At 39.3% G+C, this 17,137-nt stretch overlaps 1 protein-coding gene across 2 annotated transcripts in view; it reads right to left on the bottom strand.

Annotated features, from left to right (window-relative positions):
- The window catches only part of LOC136008445 (poly(rC)-binding protein 3-like), a 315,785-nt gene that overhangs the window by 166,806 nt on the left and 131,842 nt on the right, over positions 1–17,137 (bottom strand). For both annotated transcript variants that reach the window (XM_065667760.1, XM_065667759.1), the window contains one exon: positions 14,738–14,838. The gene's annotated coding sequence lies outside the window, so the exon portion shown is untranslated. The remainder of the gene's footprint in view (positions 1–14,737; positions 14,839–17,137) is intronic.

The raw sequence follows: 17,137 nt of genomic DNA, 5'->3' as shown, positions 1-17,137 counted from the left end.
TCCAAGTATAGCCTGAGTCCATAAATCTCTACAGAGAAGACATGTTCAGCAGGGAATTCAGCAGCTGAGAAACAGCTGAATGGGAACACCCCATGGAGTGGCTACTGCATCTATGCGGAGCCATATGTGGGCACAGCAGGGTAAAGCCACCATTATCTCCTGCCATGGGCTACATTAGCAACTGCGTTGCAGTACTTTGCTCCAGAAACAGCACTAAATATCCCAGTTCAATACACATGTGAAGAAACATTAAACAGAGGTGCCTTCTTACAATGTTAATGCAGGGTGGGTTTTTCAGTAGTATGCCTTGGCATTTCATAACGCTATCTGACCTCTTTCCCAAAAGAAGTAAAAAACCCACAACCCCAACATACAGAAATAAGTGGATTTGCTAAAGGGATAGTGATCATGAAGGGAAAAAAACATAAAATCTAGACACATAACAACTGCTTGGGGTATTTCCTGCCCTAAATTGCAGCTCTCATCATGTCTAATATCCTGGATACAGAGACGGTCAAGTCATACATAATATCCTGAATACAGAAGACAGTAAAGGAATATCTAATATCCTGGATGCAGAAGACAATTAATTGTGATCGTAAAATAAAATACTGAAATGACTATACAATTCCTATTCTCTGGCAGAAACTGTGATGTTGGTTATTACTGGCCTTTCATGCTTCAATAAAAGTCTTTAAAATATCACCTCTGATTAGACTGATGTGCTTTTGAAGTAGTTTCTTGAATCAGAATACTTCCACTAGCAGTGTACTGGATTTCCTGGCATTTTTATTAACAAGTTTTCTTTCTTAAAGTTTTCTTCTCTTCTGTGGTCGAGGTTGAGGTTAATTCTCTTACTTGAGTTCCAAACTGACAAACTACATTTCTTACCCTACTTCTTCTGTTAATTCCTCTAATAAAGGTTATTATCATCTACTGGTAGGAAATTTAAACTGCAGTTTTGCTGATGATACACTTTGCAGCAGAGAATGGGTTTTCCTTTCTCATTGTGACAATAGTGCTGCTGCCCTTTTGTGGTATGTACGTAGTAAAGCAGACAATCTGCTTGGATAGTGCATCAACAGGCTTCTGACTCCAGAGGACAAAATAAACTATTCAATTCTGTTCAGCATACAGGTTCCCCCTCAAGTATTTAGGCCACACTATCTTCTCCATATATGTGACTTTCCCTCTTGAGGAATTGTCAGGGATTTCCTAGTAAATTACCAAACTGAATTCTTCAAACTCCTTAGGCCTCTTCATAGCTAGGATTACAGAGCATCAGTTACTACCAGGGTAAGCTCCATGAGCAGCTGAGAGCAGCTCCTAATCAACTCCTACGTTTCTAACGGGTTGATTTAGAGACAACAGTGTCGTCCAAACCAAACTTTTGTTTCCTGCGTAGCAAAGGTTTGACACATCCTCATTGATCTCAATTTGCTTAAATAAATGAAAAACCAGTTAATGTGAAGTAAAAGAAACCCAACCTCAAAATGCTAGCATAGGCTAGCTTTAGTCTTTAGAAGTGGAGAAAAGGTGAATGCTTAGATACCAGTGTGAACAAAAACACTGCATGTTTGCTATCACATCTGAATGCAAGTCTGCTGCACACAACCATGCTACAGCCACTTCTGCTGCCTTCTCTTGTGTTCAAAAGTGGTTAAGGCTTTGGGAATAACAAGCACTCCTTTTGCACACAGTGTTATGCTGGCTTGACAAAATTACTCCTCCCTGTTCCCAGGGCTGTGCCAGTGGAGGGCTCCCGTGTGTGAACACTCTCTAAAATGCTTGAGGCAAAAGGAGGCAGTTTATTTTGGGTGGTGTGAACTGTGGCTCTGGACTGGCTTGGCTGAGTTCGCAAGTTTCAGGCTAAGGAGCAATCATGCAAGGCACTCCACTAGCAAAACCGCAGGGGCAGCCCTGCCAGCTGCTGGGTGGCAATGACAGTGGAAAGCAGGAGTGTCTTTAGGTGGAACAGCTGGAGCCCAGAAGATGCCTTCCCTCTGCAGCTGCAAAACTGCTGCCTCAGTGTCCCTTACGTGTGGGAAAGACCAACCCCAAAAGAAAACAGATGTGACAGGGAAAGTTTCTGTTAGTATCTCTGGAAAAAAACAGGTACAATATGTGACTTCCATCTACTTGATATAAGCTATAATTAAAAAAAAAAACCAAAACAAAACAACAAAAAACCCACCCAAACCAAATAAATCAGCAAACTCTTGTAAGTATAGAAAGAAAAAATGGCTTATATCCAATCCTCAAATAAACAAACTACACTTTTCTGTTGTATAAGTGCATCAACTTAGACTTTTTCTTAGTTTTTGGCATTATAAAAACTCCAAACTGATAAAACCTTCAAATATCAAAAGCTAAATCTATCCCTAAATGTTCTTGTGCTGGTAAAAACTTTTCAGCAAAGATGTGGTTCAGAGAAAACAGTGTTACTGGTGCTTAACCTTAAGTGTGTCTATGTAGCGTTTATAGGCTCTACAAATAGCAAATAGCATGTCTTAAAATCCAGTGTTAGTCTGATAGGCACTTTCTTCTGGCCTGGCTGAACTAAGTAGTTCCCTTCCCTATGATGCATGCTCAGTTACATTGGAGCAGTGATTTGGGGACACACTACAATCCAGAGAAGATTGCTCTGCTTTATAAAGAGCCTTCACGAAAAGAGAAAGGAGATGGTTGATTTTCGGATGTTGCTAATCCAGTTCAGTGCTCAGTCCTACAAAAACCTATGCCAGCACAATGAGAAGGAAAAAGAGATAGGTACAAGGTTGTGGACAGGGGTGCAACACTTGATTTAACAGTCCTTTGAAACTGTAATCAAGTAACACTAAAGTTCAGGTATATATACTTTTATTTTAACACCCTTCAAGAACTTCACCTAAAAATACAGCATGAATTCTTATGCAGGAAAAGTCACTTATGATTCAGTGCGATTTGTCTGTAGCCTTTGGAAGAAACTGTGGGATGGCATCATGGATGTATATTTTCTTCTCATTCTATTAGATACACAATAAAGCTTTTAGAATGTGTTAAAATGTCAGAACAAAAACTATAGGAAGCAAAAAAATAGCCGAAAATCACGGAAGTCTGCTTTCTGAGGGCTGCCTCTGACATCAGACACAACCATTAGCACAGAAACTGCACTTATCTTACAGATATGGAACATGGACTTCAAGCACTGGCTGCCAAACAGGCATTTAATGAAGATAAAGTAACAGTGCACTGGAGAATACGGGCCAATAAACTCCTCAGATTACTCATGTGAGACATCATCCTTTTATGTAAACACACAAGCACGCAGTGCCAGACAAAAGCCATGTTAATCTAACACTGAATTAAAGTCAGTTTTACCTTCTGGACTTCACGTCATGGGCTGGGGGTGGCTGCCTCCCCTCTCAGTGTCATGCCAGATCTTGAAGCAGAGGGCCAGATTAGGAGTGCCTGCATTTTGCTAGGCTGCATCACAGCTTGGATTTGTACAGAACAAGTATATGGGGCCAGTTGTGAGGGAGTGTGTGGTGTATTAGGGCATAAAGGTCAGGAGAGCAAGTGAGAGTGATTATGCAACGAGCCAGCCCCCCAAATATGACACGAGAAATGACGTTCTAAAGGATGGTTGGTCTCACCATCAGTGTAATGCCTACACTTTAAGTGTGATTCTTTAAAGACACCTAAGTTTGACTTAAAGAAGGACTTAAATGCTTGAAACTTGCCTGCTTCTCCCAACTATTCTGGTCAGCACAATAAAGGACAATGCCCGTGCCCTACATACCCACCTCTCTTATCTTACATGCGTTTAAAATTAAAAGCAGCACTCTGAAGCCAAGAAAAATCTGTTTGCGTATAAAAGGAAAAATCACACACAAGCTTATTCAGAACCAACTGAATTATGAGTGAACATGAGAAAAGTATGACTTGTAATTAAAGTTGCACCCCTTATTATTTTCCAGAGCAAAAAATAAATTAGCTGAGTGGTTGTATTTAATTCTTCAAGCAAAGCTGTAGGTCTAAATCTTTGGGTCTCAGCTTTAATCAGAAAAACTGCAAAGAATTTAATTCTAAAGAGTTTTAAAAAGAATTTAAAAAAATAATTCTGCAAGGGTTAAAAGCCACATGAATTTGCTGTTACATCACAGAGCTGCTGATCTGGCTTGGCTTTTAAAAGAAGTGATTGGAGGTACAGGTGCAACAGACTGACATAGTACCTTTTATCACACAGTGAGCACTATTGAAGAATAGTGCAGAAAACAGGTGTGTTCCAGTCAGCCGCAGAGGAGCTGTTCTACTCATTTTATAGAGTAGTAAGACATTTGGACAAAGATTTTAATAACAGAAGCAGTAACTGAAACAGCAGCAGGCACTGTTATCTATGAGAATACATTGTGGAAGTCTTTGCAGCTATTGTTTTATCAAATAACGGTTTAACAAAGAAGCTTTATAATTTTTCATTTTCTTCCCAAGTATTTAATGCAAGCACAGCTCCAGAAGATAACCTCTTCTCTGGACTGGTCCAGAGTCTGGACTCTGATTTCTCATGCAGAACGAGTGTAATAGCAAATAGTTTACTCACAGCACTTTCATTCAGACTCACATGCTATCTTTCCTCCTTCATAAAAAGGTATTTTTGGATACATGGCTGAAAAGCCAGTCCACAAAGTTGCCTTCTGATTGCAGCAGCTGAGCGTAACACACAGCCCCGGAGTTATTCCTCTCGATACGCTCAGAGAAACAAACGGGTAACACTCCGCACCTCATTCTGAGCATAATGGGAAATGCCACCCGTGCCAGTCAGGCTGGAAAAACCTTTTTTCCTGATTGGCTGCTCATCCCAAACTGCCTGGCAGAGGTTCGAAATATGCAATGCAGGGAAGTGATATTCTGTGGCATTCATTCAATTTACCTGCACTGCACTCCAGGGAGCCATGCTATTAAACAACAGCTCCAGCGGGTCAATAAAGTTAACTTAATTAAATTGCTTTCCCTCCCACTCTTCCAACTAGGAAGATTTAGGGCACAGGGACACAGTGCTGCTTGTAAATAAAAGGATGATTTAGCTAATCATTTGCTGAAGAAAGACGTATTTTTGTCAATAATTCTATACATAAAGCAGAGAGTGAGTTTGAATTAAAACAATCGTTCAGGATAAGGAGAGAGACAATACCTACTAATGAACGGCCATTAATATTTTTCAAGTAGTGTCAATAAAATCCACTACTTAAAAGTTAAATCTCAGAGATCGCACTTTTTGCTCCATAAAACTGAAATTACAATTGCTCAAGTGTAATGTTATAAAACATGCTATCATTATTACAAGCATAATGAATACACATTCTTAATTTGTGGGGGACTGGTCTAGTCCCTTTCTGGTAATTTTGGTAGGTACATTCTCACTACCTTAAAAGAGTAATGTTTTAGGAGTCTCTAGTCTGTCCTTTTCTGTGACAGTACACAGAAAATATCTTCAGTAGCTAAGGATAAAAAACATTGCAGTAAAGCCAATGTTTACAGATTATTTGCACCCGTGTCATACCTTCAAATCCTCCACCTGAAACCTGTGAGGCTCCCTGTCTAGTTGAAGCTAGATGTTTTGAAAGGCTACAGTTAAACTGATGAAGCTGTGTTGCAAAATAGTGTTTTGCGATTCTTAATCCTTTTCCCTCAGAAACCCCACTACTTGCTCACTCAGAACATAGACCTGCATTTTAGCAGGAGTTGCCCTCATGTTACATGTGCGCTTTCTGCTCTGTCTCTTGAGCTTTACCCCAAATCTCCCTTTGCATACGCCGAGCAAAAGCATTCCAAGCACTGAAAGTGACACTCTCTAAAGATTTCTTCTGCACTGTTTATTCCTTCTGAGCTTCTACCTGCAAGTATATGGGTCTTTTTTGTTTCTTTTCTTCAAACATCATTGCTGTTTCCTATGAATAGCAAGATCTTGGAGCTGGTCTGAGTTTTTATAACCAAATGAAGAGAGAAGGACAGTTGTAAAGACATATAGGCACAGTTTAATATAGGAAGTATAAAAATACACTACAAGGCAGAAAAAGGTCCCTCTGTGTCCTCATAGCCAGTTCTTGCAGTACAGATGGTCATGCCATAAACCTATCTGCCATGAGGTCTGAGACTCTCCATCTAGAATTCAGATCCTCCTCCAGTGTGGGTTTGCTGCTCTTTGTTCTACTCTGACTCCCTCCATCTAGTGCAAGTAAAGTTCTCTGATCCCAAGCCACTGAAATCAAGCTGAGTAGCCTTATGATAGAGTCCTTTCTCTGCTTTTCTTACTGGTTGTTTTATCTCATATTTCTTCACAGAACAGCCTTCCTGCACTTCCTCTCCCAGTATTACAGAAAGCCCAGGAAGAGCATTACTCACACAGATTTGAAAGTCACTCCATAAGAACTCCCACTGAGTACCATAAGAAAAAAATAAGATTAAACATCATATTTACTGTGATTAGGAGTGTCAGGATTCAGTTAGAATGAACAGCTACTTGACTGCTTCATATTCCAGGATGTGTTACTTCATCAATGCCTTGTCAAAGTTGAGAGTCCACAATGAAAAAAGCATATACAAGTATTAAATAACCAGGCTGAGAAATTTAATATAAACCTGAAAATCACCTACCTAGGGACCTGTCTGTCAGAGACTGAATTAATTTAGATTAATGGCACAATGCAGTGGAAAGCTGGTCAGGATGCTGAGTGCTGTAGGGTCAGAGCCAGGGGGTCTGGTGGGATTGCCAGTCCGTCCCTCACAACATTTCTGCAACACCCAGGGGTGATGCAGTTGACCTGCAAGAGTGAAGGGTGACACTCAGCCGGTCCCAGTGCACCTTCCTGCTGACAGATCTCAGTCTCAGAGAAAGAGAACTCCGTTCACAGCACCCAGAGGTGCCAGGAAGGTGAGGGAGGACTCTCCTGTAGGACAAGTGTCCTTTTCGCTAGGATTGAATACACTGAATAAGACCCTTCTGGAAGTAGAAGGGTGAAGAAAAGGGAAGTTTTTATTATAAAACAAATAGCATTGACATGGAAATCTTCTCTTTTTTTTTTTTTTTTTAGCCAGTGTAACTCCATATGGCAGCATAAAATAATTCAACATTACAGTAATTATATTCACATATTTTCCTTTCCTTTTCTCCCACAATTCGCCAAGCCTGATGAAGTTGATAGGCCAGGAGGCAGAAGCCTTGCACTTTTATTGCACTATATAAATCTCAATAAATAGAAAGAAAACTACAGCGGAAGAAAGGAAGGAGGGAAGGAGGGAAGGAAGGCAGGAAGGCAGGAAGGCAAAAAGAAAATATAACAGTGGTGTCAGGAATTTGCAGCCCTTTGCCAGAGGCCCAGGAGGAGCTGCGGGAGGCAGGGTGTCATAGACATACACCATAGCCCCAGGGATCCCAGCTGCAGCAACACTGATTTCTTCTATTTTTAATGTGGGTGATGCAGTGCTGGCCTGTTCTTCGGCCAAAGGACTGAGAACCTAGGAATGCTGACCCCACAGACCCTCCCATTCCAAGCCCCCACTCTCACTGCAAGGGCTGCTGATGGGCATCCTTGATTTGTGCCTACAGGAGGAGGCTGGGGGACCCATATCCCCCATTCTCAGCTCCCTCTTCCCTCTGGAGAGCAGGTGCAGAGTGCCTGGAGCAGCAGCCTGTGTACTGTAAGGAGCAGAGGCCACTCGCTTCGCTTACAGGAATGAGGACAGAAGTTCACTGTGATCCTGCCTGCAATTAGGCACTTAACCAAAGCTCCTAATTCAGGAGGAGTTGCATTCAGCCTAAAACGGAAAGAAACAGGCAGCTCTGAAGGCTCACTCAGACCTTAAATAGACCAGGGTCCCTCAAGGTCTTGCCCTCCCAGTACTCCTTCTCTATGCTAACTAGAAGAGCTTGAGGTGATGGTATCTCTAAACTTAGGACCCAGAGTTAGATGCCAGAAGTTAGACAGATGTGGGTCCATGAGATCTTTGAGGAGAGAGAGAGACTGTGAGGATGAGCGCAGTAATTAGGGCACCCAAGGGCCTAGTAGAACCTGCCCAGTCATCTTCTCCTATCATAGAATCTGGAGTGGAAGACATTGCTGTGAAGAGATTTCTACTGCTGCACAGGAGAATGTGCCACCCATGGGTTCAGCGCTGAACACGGGCAGCAAAGACAGACAATACCTGCTCCGGCACAAAGTGTCTGAGGGGAAAGGTAACCCCTGAATAGAATTTCAACACACCTGAACTGGGGCGAATTTCTGCCTTTTTGTGTCCAATGCCACTGGCATTTCTTGCCTTATTACAGGCTCCCTAGAACTGAATTCCTCATTCAGCTGTTCTCTCTGCTGTCCCTGAAACAGACAACTGTGAGCCTTCATTTTTACTCATGCATTCACCTACAAAACTGAATTAGCAAAGACAGGTGTCACAGGTGCTCAGCATCTCCTGTGGCCAAGAGCTTTATTTGTTATACCTGTCAGCCCTGTCAATGAGTGCTCTATCTTACTGTGGGCAAGCTTATTCCTTCTTGCCAACATCAAAAGCATATCTATCTATTCAGCAGTGCTCTATGCTGAGCAGCTGCCAAGCTGTGGGGAAAGAAGAGTGTGATCAGCACCATTCATCTACATAATTGCACTTGTTAGTGGACAATTGCTGGGTCAGAGGCTAATGTTTTTTATTTACAGTCCTTCCACATTCATCTGAATTTTCTTGTGCCTTTTCCCATAACAAAGATTGCAGTGCCATTTGGCTTCATACTGCAGAAATCCTGCTAGACATCTGAGACAAAAATAAGTAAAAGTAAATCCATTACATTCGATTGAACAGAATTTTACATTAAGGAGCTGGAGAGGCGCCTCAGATTCAAGGTGTGTTTCTAGGAAAAAAGACAGACCATGTACATATTTAGCTTCTTTTTTCTTCACATTGTGTAGCTTCTATTTCTAGGAAAATATATTGAATTCTGCTAACGGTATATATGGAATAATATATTTGGAAGTGAGGATCTATACATTTTTGAGGTTAGCTTTCAATTAGCCCTTTATCAACTACACTACCAAACAGAGATGAAATATACTTGTCTGACTGCTACCTTGTCTTTAAAGAGTGAAACAAAAAAAAAATAATGTTCCCTTTATATCTCAGTGTCCATATATTCTGATTCTGAAATTCCCTAAATGAGAAAAAAAAAATGTTTTCTTTATGATAAGAATTCTGTTTATTTTCATAAAGATAATGCATAGTATTTTACCTTTTTGTTATGCTTATTAAATAAACAAATCAACATCTAAGTGTAACACACTTGTTGCCTTAGGGAAGCCACTCTTTCGCTTCTTTAACACCTCAAGGGCTTCCAAATCATCACGCAAAGTAGAGCTGCTTGTTTCATTTTCCATTGTCTTGCAGGCAGCCTGGATAGAAATCCATTCATCATTTGTATTTTTTAATCCAAAAGAATGGATTTTGCTCAAGCTGGTTTTTAAACAGATGCATTATTTTAGATTAAATATATATATTTTATTTTAAAATATTACCATTTAAAAAGAAACATAAAATTTTAGCAGTGTATTGCCAACCTTCTTAAATTCCATAACCTGATTTAAATTAAGTAACATGGAGTATTCAAGTATTTCATATATGTTGGTAAAGATTTGCTGACCATCAACCCACTGAGCTGGGAGAGTTTGAATGACCAGAGAAAACAGTCTCTGGCAATATGTTTAGTCCAAGTTCAATAGCTGTTTGATAGCTTCTCCGCAGGTGCAGAGAAGCTATTTTCTTCACTTTATTCAGGTTAGCTCTGTTCAATATCTAGTTCATGCAAAGCCATCTCTTGAGAGGCGATAAAGGCAGAAAATCTTACTTCCTACTGTAGATAAAAGCTCCACAACAGAGGCTGAAATCTGCAAATTTTAAAATCTTGCAAGACACAGTAAGCAGAAAGAAACACGCAATTGTGTTTACTCAGTAAAAGGAATGGTTAATTTGACTAATAAATCTCCTTAATGTAAGTAATACATAAATAAACGTAGTAACTGTGAAATGTCATTCATTGGCTTCTAAGATAGCAAAAAGTAAATATCAGGAATCAGAATAAATATATCAGGAGCTTTTATTAAATGCAACAGTATATTATAATATACTTAATATATTAATATAGCTCCACCCTTACAAACAGAAGTACCTAATATAAACAAAGTAGTGGTCAAAATAATATGGTGTATGATATTCTCACAACATTGGAACAGGACTGATTACAGTGATCAAAGACTTTTCTCTATTATGACCATGGGAATTATGCTGCTGGTTCACAGTATTGTAAGCAAGGATAACACAATGTAAAAGGAAATTACCCACTCTTATTTGGGTAATAACGTACAACCCCATCTAGATTATTAAACAAGTAAGGTCACCCACTGTATTATTTACCCCTACACTGTGGCAGAAATCCAAACTACTTTAATGATACCAACTGAGAGGAACCAACTCTTTTCCAGGAAACTAATTAAAAAGTAAATGTACAAAAGAGAGACAGTGATTATTTCAACTACATTCCTTGCTTGCTTTTTCCCATGGTAAGGGCATCAAATTGGCTTGTGGCTTCTTTTAAAAAAGCCAAGGCAGACTGAACTATTCAGATCCGTTGCAGACATTTTCTTCACCGTATTAATGTTTTTCTGTGGTCTTGTTCTGACTCTCTTTGTTTTTTCCAACCTCCTTTCTTAAAGCTGGGACACTGAAACACAGCCTTCTAGCATCAGTCTCACTGAAGCCAGGCTCATGACCAAAGCAATGACCCCAGTTCTATGTAATCAATTTTCTCACTTGAGTTGCTTATCTGCTGTGATTCCTGAAATATTTCCCTCAAAGGTTAGGACTCCTTAGAACACAATTCCTCTTTCTCTCAATGAAGGTAGTATTCAGCCTCAAATTCACTCTTTCACTTGATATAGATGGACTGAGGTTACCAAGCAACTCAGGTTGCTTGCTATAGCAAGAGGCCTGGACTCAGCATCATTTGCAAATTTCATTGACTGTGATACTCTGCCAGCTTCCAGTTTGTCTGAAAAATACCAAAAACATATGTCTAATTGTGAACCTTGTCGAAACCTGATGCAAACACCCTCCGTCAATTATGACTCCTCATGCCAAGTATTTTCTGTGATATGCTCATTTAGCACGTGCTCTATTGACATTGCATGGAGTTAATTTCTTTTCAGAACACTGAACTGATTGAAGTATATGCCAATAAATGCGTTGCCTAGGAATACTGTAGAGCCAAGATAGCTGAAAGGTACTGTAATCAGAGGTGAGGGATTTGGGCTCCAATACTACTTACTAGAACAGGAAATTGCCCTAGGACAATTTCAATTCTGTACTACAAAATAAAAAGAGATATGACCACCGCTACTTCTACCTATGCTGTGAATCTGCCTATCGTTCTTCTTTGCTTTTGTAACATCTGACTCAAAACAAAGTGTTATCAGTTAAAACCAATTAATCTGCCTAAACCGAAATGGAGCCTTTTCCCTGCCTCCCCCCATCTCAAAATGAAACCCTCCCTTTTCTCCATTCAGACTGACTCACTATTTATTATTTATTTTCTAGGTTTATGAAGTGATAAATCAGTTTCCTGCACAGTCCTGATATGCTTAATGCCACAGAGTTTTGATAATTCAATTACTAGGCTTGGATTCATTGTGTCAGATGTTCTCAGCTTCTCTACAGTCTGCTTTTCATGCTAAACAGGACAGGGCTTCAAAACTGTCTTAGAGACATATCCAAGAAGAATAGAAGCTATTTGCTCCAGCCTGTCTTTCCTCTAAGTAAAATCCAAGTGAATGGTGAATTGAGTAGATATGAAAACTTGTATTGTTATACACTCCTCTGACATGTTACGGTCCAGATAAGAAAGTGAACCACACAGAACTGAAGATAATTAGAAGAGACGTCACTCAGTAACAAGTGATACGTTCAGTGTGTCTGCTTTCTGGTAAGAGAGAAATCTAAGCCATGACCTCGTATTCCTTTCAGACCACAAGTAAGACTCAAAAGTTTGGCTAAATGCTTATAACCAAAACTCCTGAGAAACAACCAGGCAAACAAGAAGAAATAAGGAAGCTGGTTTTGTACTTGTAAAAACAATGGAAACAGAGATAAATCTTACCATTTCATCTGCTTGTGTGTAATAGGAAATTTCAGGTGTTCAATCCATAGCTTCTAACAAAATGTCATTTAAGTAGTACAAAGAGTATAAACACCAAGATTTTTATTTGTGTATTTTCACTATTTTTTGTGAGAAGTTATTAAATAGTGCATATTCTTTATATCATTTTTTCTTCTTTTATATGAAATAATATAACAGAAGTCTTTTGGGTACTACTAGTAGCTAAACTTGCTTAATAATGATATAAAAGTTTAGGAAATATTAGATACTGTATGACTTGACTGCATTCTCTGAACCCTTATCTCCGAAATATGCAGTGGCAAAAAGTGATAATCTCCTAAAATTTTAGTACATGTAATCCACAGGGTAATCAAATATGACTGTCAAAGCTGAGCCAGCCTGTGACCAGGCACTGAGCTTCACAAAATCCACTGGGTACCCTAAAGTGGAATATATTCCAAGAAGCAAATAACACAGTATTTACAGTAGCTATATAGAACTACAAAGAAGGAAAAAATGTGGTAGTGATGTGAGAATCTTCATTGCTATTTTGGTGGAGCACTCTCTGGAAATGTAAGATCTCTCACTTAAGAAGCTAGGATGGATAGACTCCATTGTTTAGGTAAAATATAGTTTCTTATGAATGTTATTCTTTATGAACAGGAAAATTTATAAGTTCTCCTTCAACAAGCCCTGACTAGAAAGGAGCATATTTACCTCTTTCCTCTAATTGTAGAGGGTATCCTCACACACTATGATTTCCAGCAGTTTCTAAATCATTCCAGCTTCCTTTCGCTAAGTCAAGACAGGACTTTAAAATTTTTAAATACTTTTTATTTTCCCTGCTATAAATCTCTGCTGTTTTTTGAGAGATACCATTATATTTGTCCTAGAGTTTTCACCTTGGGCTTCTCTCAGACTGGAAGGAGTAACAACTTAGGTTACTGTCATGGTTTAAACCCAGCTGGCAACTAAGTACTATGAAGCCGCTCGCTCTCTCCCACCTATCCCCCCTCTGGGCGGGATGGGGAGGAGAATGGAAAGAATGTAAATCCCAGCGCCTGAGATAAGAACAGTCCAATAACTAAAGTACACAGTCCAATAACTAAAGTACAATTTAGTACTACTACTGATGGAAATGCCACGTGGAGAGAATGTAAAACTAAAAAGGGAACGGAACAATAAACACAAGTGATGCACAATACAATTGCTCACCACCCGCTGACCAATAAATAGCCTGACCCAAGCAGCGATCTGGCCCTTCCAGGTAACTGCCCTCAGTTTATACACTGGGCATGACATGCTGTGGTACAGAATACCCCTTTGGCTATTTTGGGTCAGGTGTCCTGTCTCTTCTTCCTCCCGGCTTCCTGTGCCCCTCCTCTCTGGCAGAGCATGAGACTGAAAGGTCCTTGATTAGCGTAAGCATTACTTAACACACGGATGTTTTAATTGTTGCTATCAGCATTATTTGCAAAATAAAGCCAAAACACAGCACTGCACCAGCTACTAGGAAGAAAATTAACTTTATCTCAGCTGAAACCAGGACAGTTATTTTAAAAGCTTAAACAACCTTGAAACAAAGTATTTTTTAGTTTTTCCTTCAGAATTAAAGCCAAGGATCATGCAAGCTCCTCTTCCCAGTTCCCCATATGGCCACAATAGAGTCCAGGAGATCTAGCAATTACAGAAGAAGAAAAACATCTAAAGACCCTTTTGAAGGCTGGAGTTCCCTCATTTTACATCAGTTTACTACTTTGACGTAGTATGTATCAAGCCTGAACAGGCATGATAAGATTTAAAGGCAGTCAAAGATCTAAATTTTGGGGAATGCAGGAGAATTTGAGAAAGACAATGCAGAGTTGGCAGGAGAAAATGAGTCAGGTATTGCTGCTATGCAGATAATAAGTGTAGTTATGGAAATAAGTTGTATTAAAGGGCTATTCTGCTATAACCTGCTGGACTAAGTGGACTGCACTGCACAAGATGCAGTGTTAGTAAGCTCCTGGTGTAGTATAAGTCTGAGACTAAATAGTTCAAACTTTCAAATAGTAAGAAAGGCAGAGGGAGTATGAGATACTAAATGAGCAAAGGAAGCATATGAAGACAGTTTTTGTACCCATGTGAATCCTTGCAAATTTTAGGGTTACATTTACTGCAACTACTGGAGACTCCCAAAGAGAAAAGGAAGTTCCCAACTACAAACAGATAAGCATTTCCTGGCCCTGATGCCACAGAATTCTACTGACACAAAAGAGGTTTTAAACATTTAACCATTCAAGAGGCAAAAGCTCCCAAACAACCAGAGACATGACTTTAGTGGCCCTGCCATTACAAGTTGAAATAATCAGGTGAGCCAGTACTTGATCTCAATTGTATCTCTGATATTGATAGGTTTTATTCTAGCTGAGAAAGGTTAAGAACATCATACTATTCAATTTGCACTCATATTCTCTTGGCCCTGAATGTGAATATGGTAGTCCATATGACAAATACAAGGATAAAATACAGGGCAAAGAAAAGTCAGGAATACGGGAGAGAAAACAAAACTGAGAATGAAGAACTTACTTGTCGAAAGACCAGAGATATTTAAAGAACTGTTCTTGGTGGTCTGGTTTTGCAGTCACTCTGCTGTCTCAAGGAAGTTATTTAAAAATGTTGAGTATGCCCTGAAAAGAAGAAGAATCAAGAACTTAATAATTATATCACCTATCAAATACTAAAGCAAAACTTGTAAAAAATAACTTGCTTTCCCATGTTACGGGGTTATTAATTCATAAAATAATTTTTATTACACCACTGAAACTGCAGATGGTTTATAGACTGCTATAAGTTGAACTGCTCAGATCAGGCTTACTTTGGTACACAGGGAGTCAGAATGACAAGAAGAGTAATTATTTAAGTTATTCTCTTGCTTACCTATGTTTCTAAGCTGTTCAGTTGTGAGATAACAGTGAAAATGAAAGAGGTCTGGCTCCTTTCTGGTTTAATAAACAGATACGGTGGAGTAAATGATTTTCCAAAACCAGACACATAAAGTCATATCCCTAAATGTCTTTCAAACAATTGGATAGAGTTCTTTGGCTATCTTTTGGATTAGTTCATGTATTTGCCTCCCTATTTGTGATCAAATAGCTGAGTGTTTCCCTTTGTACTCACAATGTTATTCTGCCTTTCATGTTTAGCTTTGTAATTTCCAATTGTCCTTAATGCACAGGACAGTTGACTGAGTCAAGGAGCCATCTCAGCTCTCCAAATTGAAATGAAACTGAAAGAGTGGGAGCTGACCAGCACTTCTATCTATGCAGACTGGGGGCAGAAATAGAAGAGTTGGGAATGAAGGAGTGAAGTTGGCAAAAAGAAGAGGTAGAGGAAAGATGTTTCTCGTGTTGTCTCTGTTTCTTACTGTCCTATTCTATTTTTAATTGGAAATAAATAAAATTAATTTTTCTCAAGTTAAGTCTGGTTTTCTTTTTCCCCATGACAGTGATTGGTGAGTTACCTCCTTGTCTTCATCTTGACCCATAAGATTTTCTATTGTATTTTCTCCCCCTGTCGTGCTGAGAAGGGGAAGAGGCAGAGCAGATGGATGGGTGCCTGGCTGCTGGCCAAGGTCAGCCCACTACAGCTGTAAAATAATGTTTCCATCACCAATCTCTCCAAGACCAGTAGGACTGAGATTGGAAACATACAACGAAAACTCTGCCTATAATGCACAGGAATAAACAGAATTAGTAAGGAACAGAACTCCTCCTTAGAGAAAACTGTGTTAACGGGAAATCTTCATACACCCCTAGCTTCTGTACTGCAGTGCAGCCAGCTTATGTTAAAGAGCAGAAAGTCAGATGACTCATATTCCGCGAAAGGAGGGTGCTGAAAACCTCATGTAAAAGAGATCTCTGCTTGCAGTATGATACTGAGGTCTCTTTGGCCCATTAAATAATTTTTGTCAGTGGTCATTTAAATGTAACATAGTAAGTGTTTCAGAGTCAGAGAGGAGACTGACTGACTTACAGTAATATATTTATTCTGTCAGCACTTCCTTTAGAAACAACTAGTTAAAGTTCTCTGGCAGCTAGGCTTTAACAATCCTGAGGTCATTTATTTAATTCCAGATTTCATTAAGCTCCAGAACACAATATTAGTAACTGTTATGATAGTAATAGCACATTCCAGCTATGAAAATATTGAAGGCCTATGCATCTCTATCTGATACTGAAGACTGTGGGATGAATTCTCCATTAAGTTAGTACAGCAAAGCATTATACATTTGTTTATTTTCCCTTGGTTTTTGGTCAGGATATGCCTTACAGTGGTAAAATTAGCCAGATAAAACTCATTGAATGAACTCTTTCCTGAATAAGTTTCTTGTTAGAATTAATATTCTGTTAAAATAACCAACAACCTACTAAAAAGATGGGGTCCATGGCAAGCATTCACATTGCCTCACATATTTGTTGTGAGAAAACTCTGGTATAACAGAGTTAGAACAACATAAATTGCTAGTAGAATTGAGTGAATATTAAATTCTACCAACAATCTCCGGTTTGCAGCCTAAAACACTGTCAATTCAGCTGTGTTTTCATGGCCAAATAACTGTGGTCTCATATCTGTACCCTGGGAAATCTATAAACACACAGTGAAATAAACTGTAACTTGGGAAAGGGAGCTTGGAAACAGCTTTATGAAAATGTCACCTAAATCCTAATCAACTGTCAAAAAACCGAAATGGTATATTATGAAACATTAGGAAAAGAACAGAAAACAGAAGAAAAACCCATGATAATGCTGCCAAAAAATTCCATTGCCCACCTATCATCTTGAATATTAAATACATTTCAAGTCACCTCATCTCAAAAATGACAGGATAGCAATAGAAGGATAAAGAAAAGAGTGACAGGATGATCAAAGGTACGTAATGGCTTCTGTACTAGGAGTGGAAAAAAACAGCTTTAGGATTTTCATACT

Source organism: Lathamus discolor, chromosome 2 (assembly GCF_037157495.1).
Source record: "Lathamus discolor isolate bLatDis1 chromosome 2, bLatDis1.hap1, whole genome shotgun sequence".
NCBI classification, from domain to species: Eukaryota; Metazoa; Chordata; class Aves; order Psittaciformes; family Psittacidae; genus Lathamus; species Lathamus discolor.
Note: the sequence above shows the minus strand (reverse complement) of the source record. Positions and strands in the feature narration are given on the sequence as shown.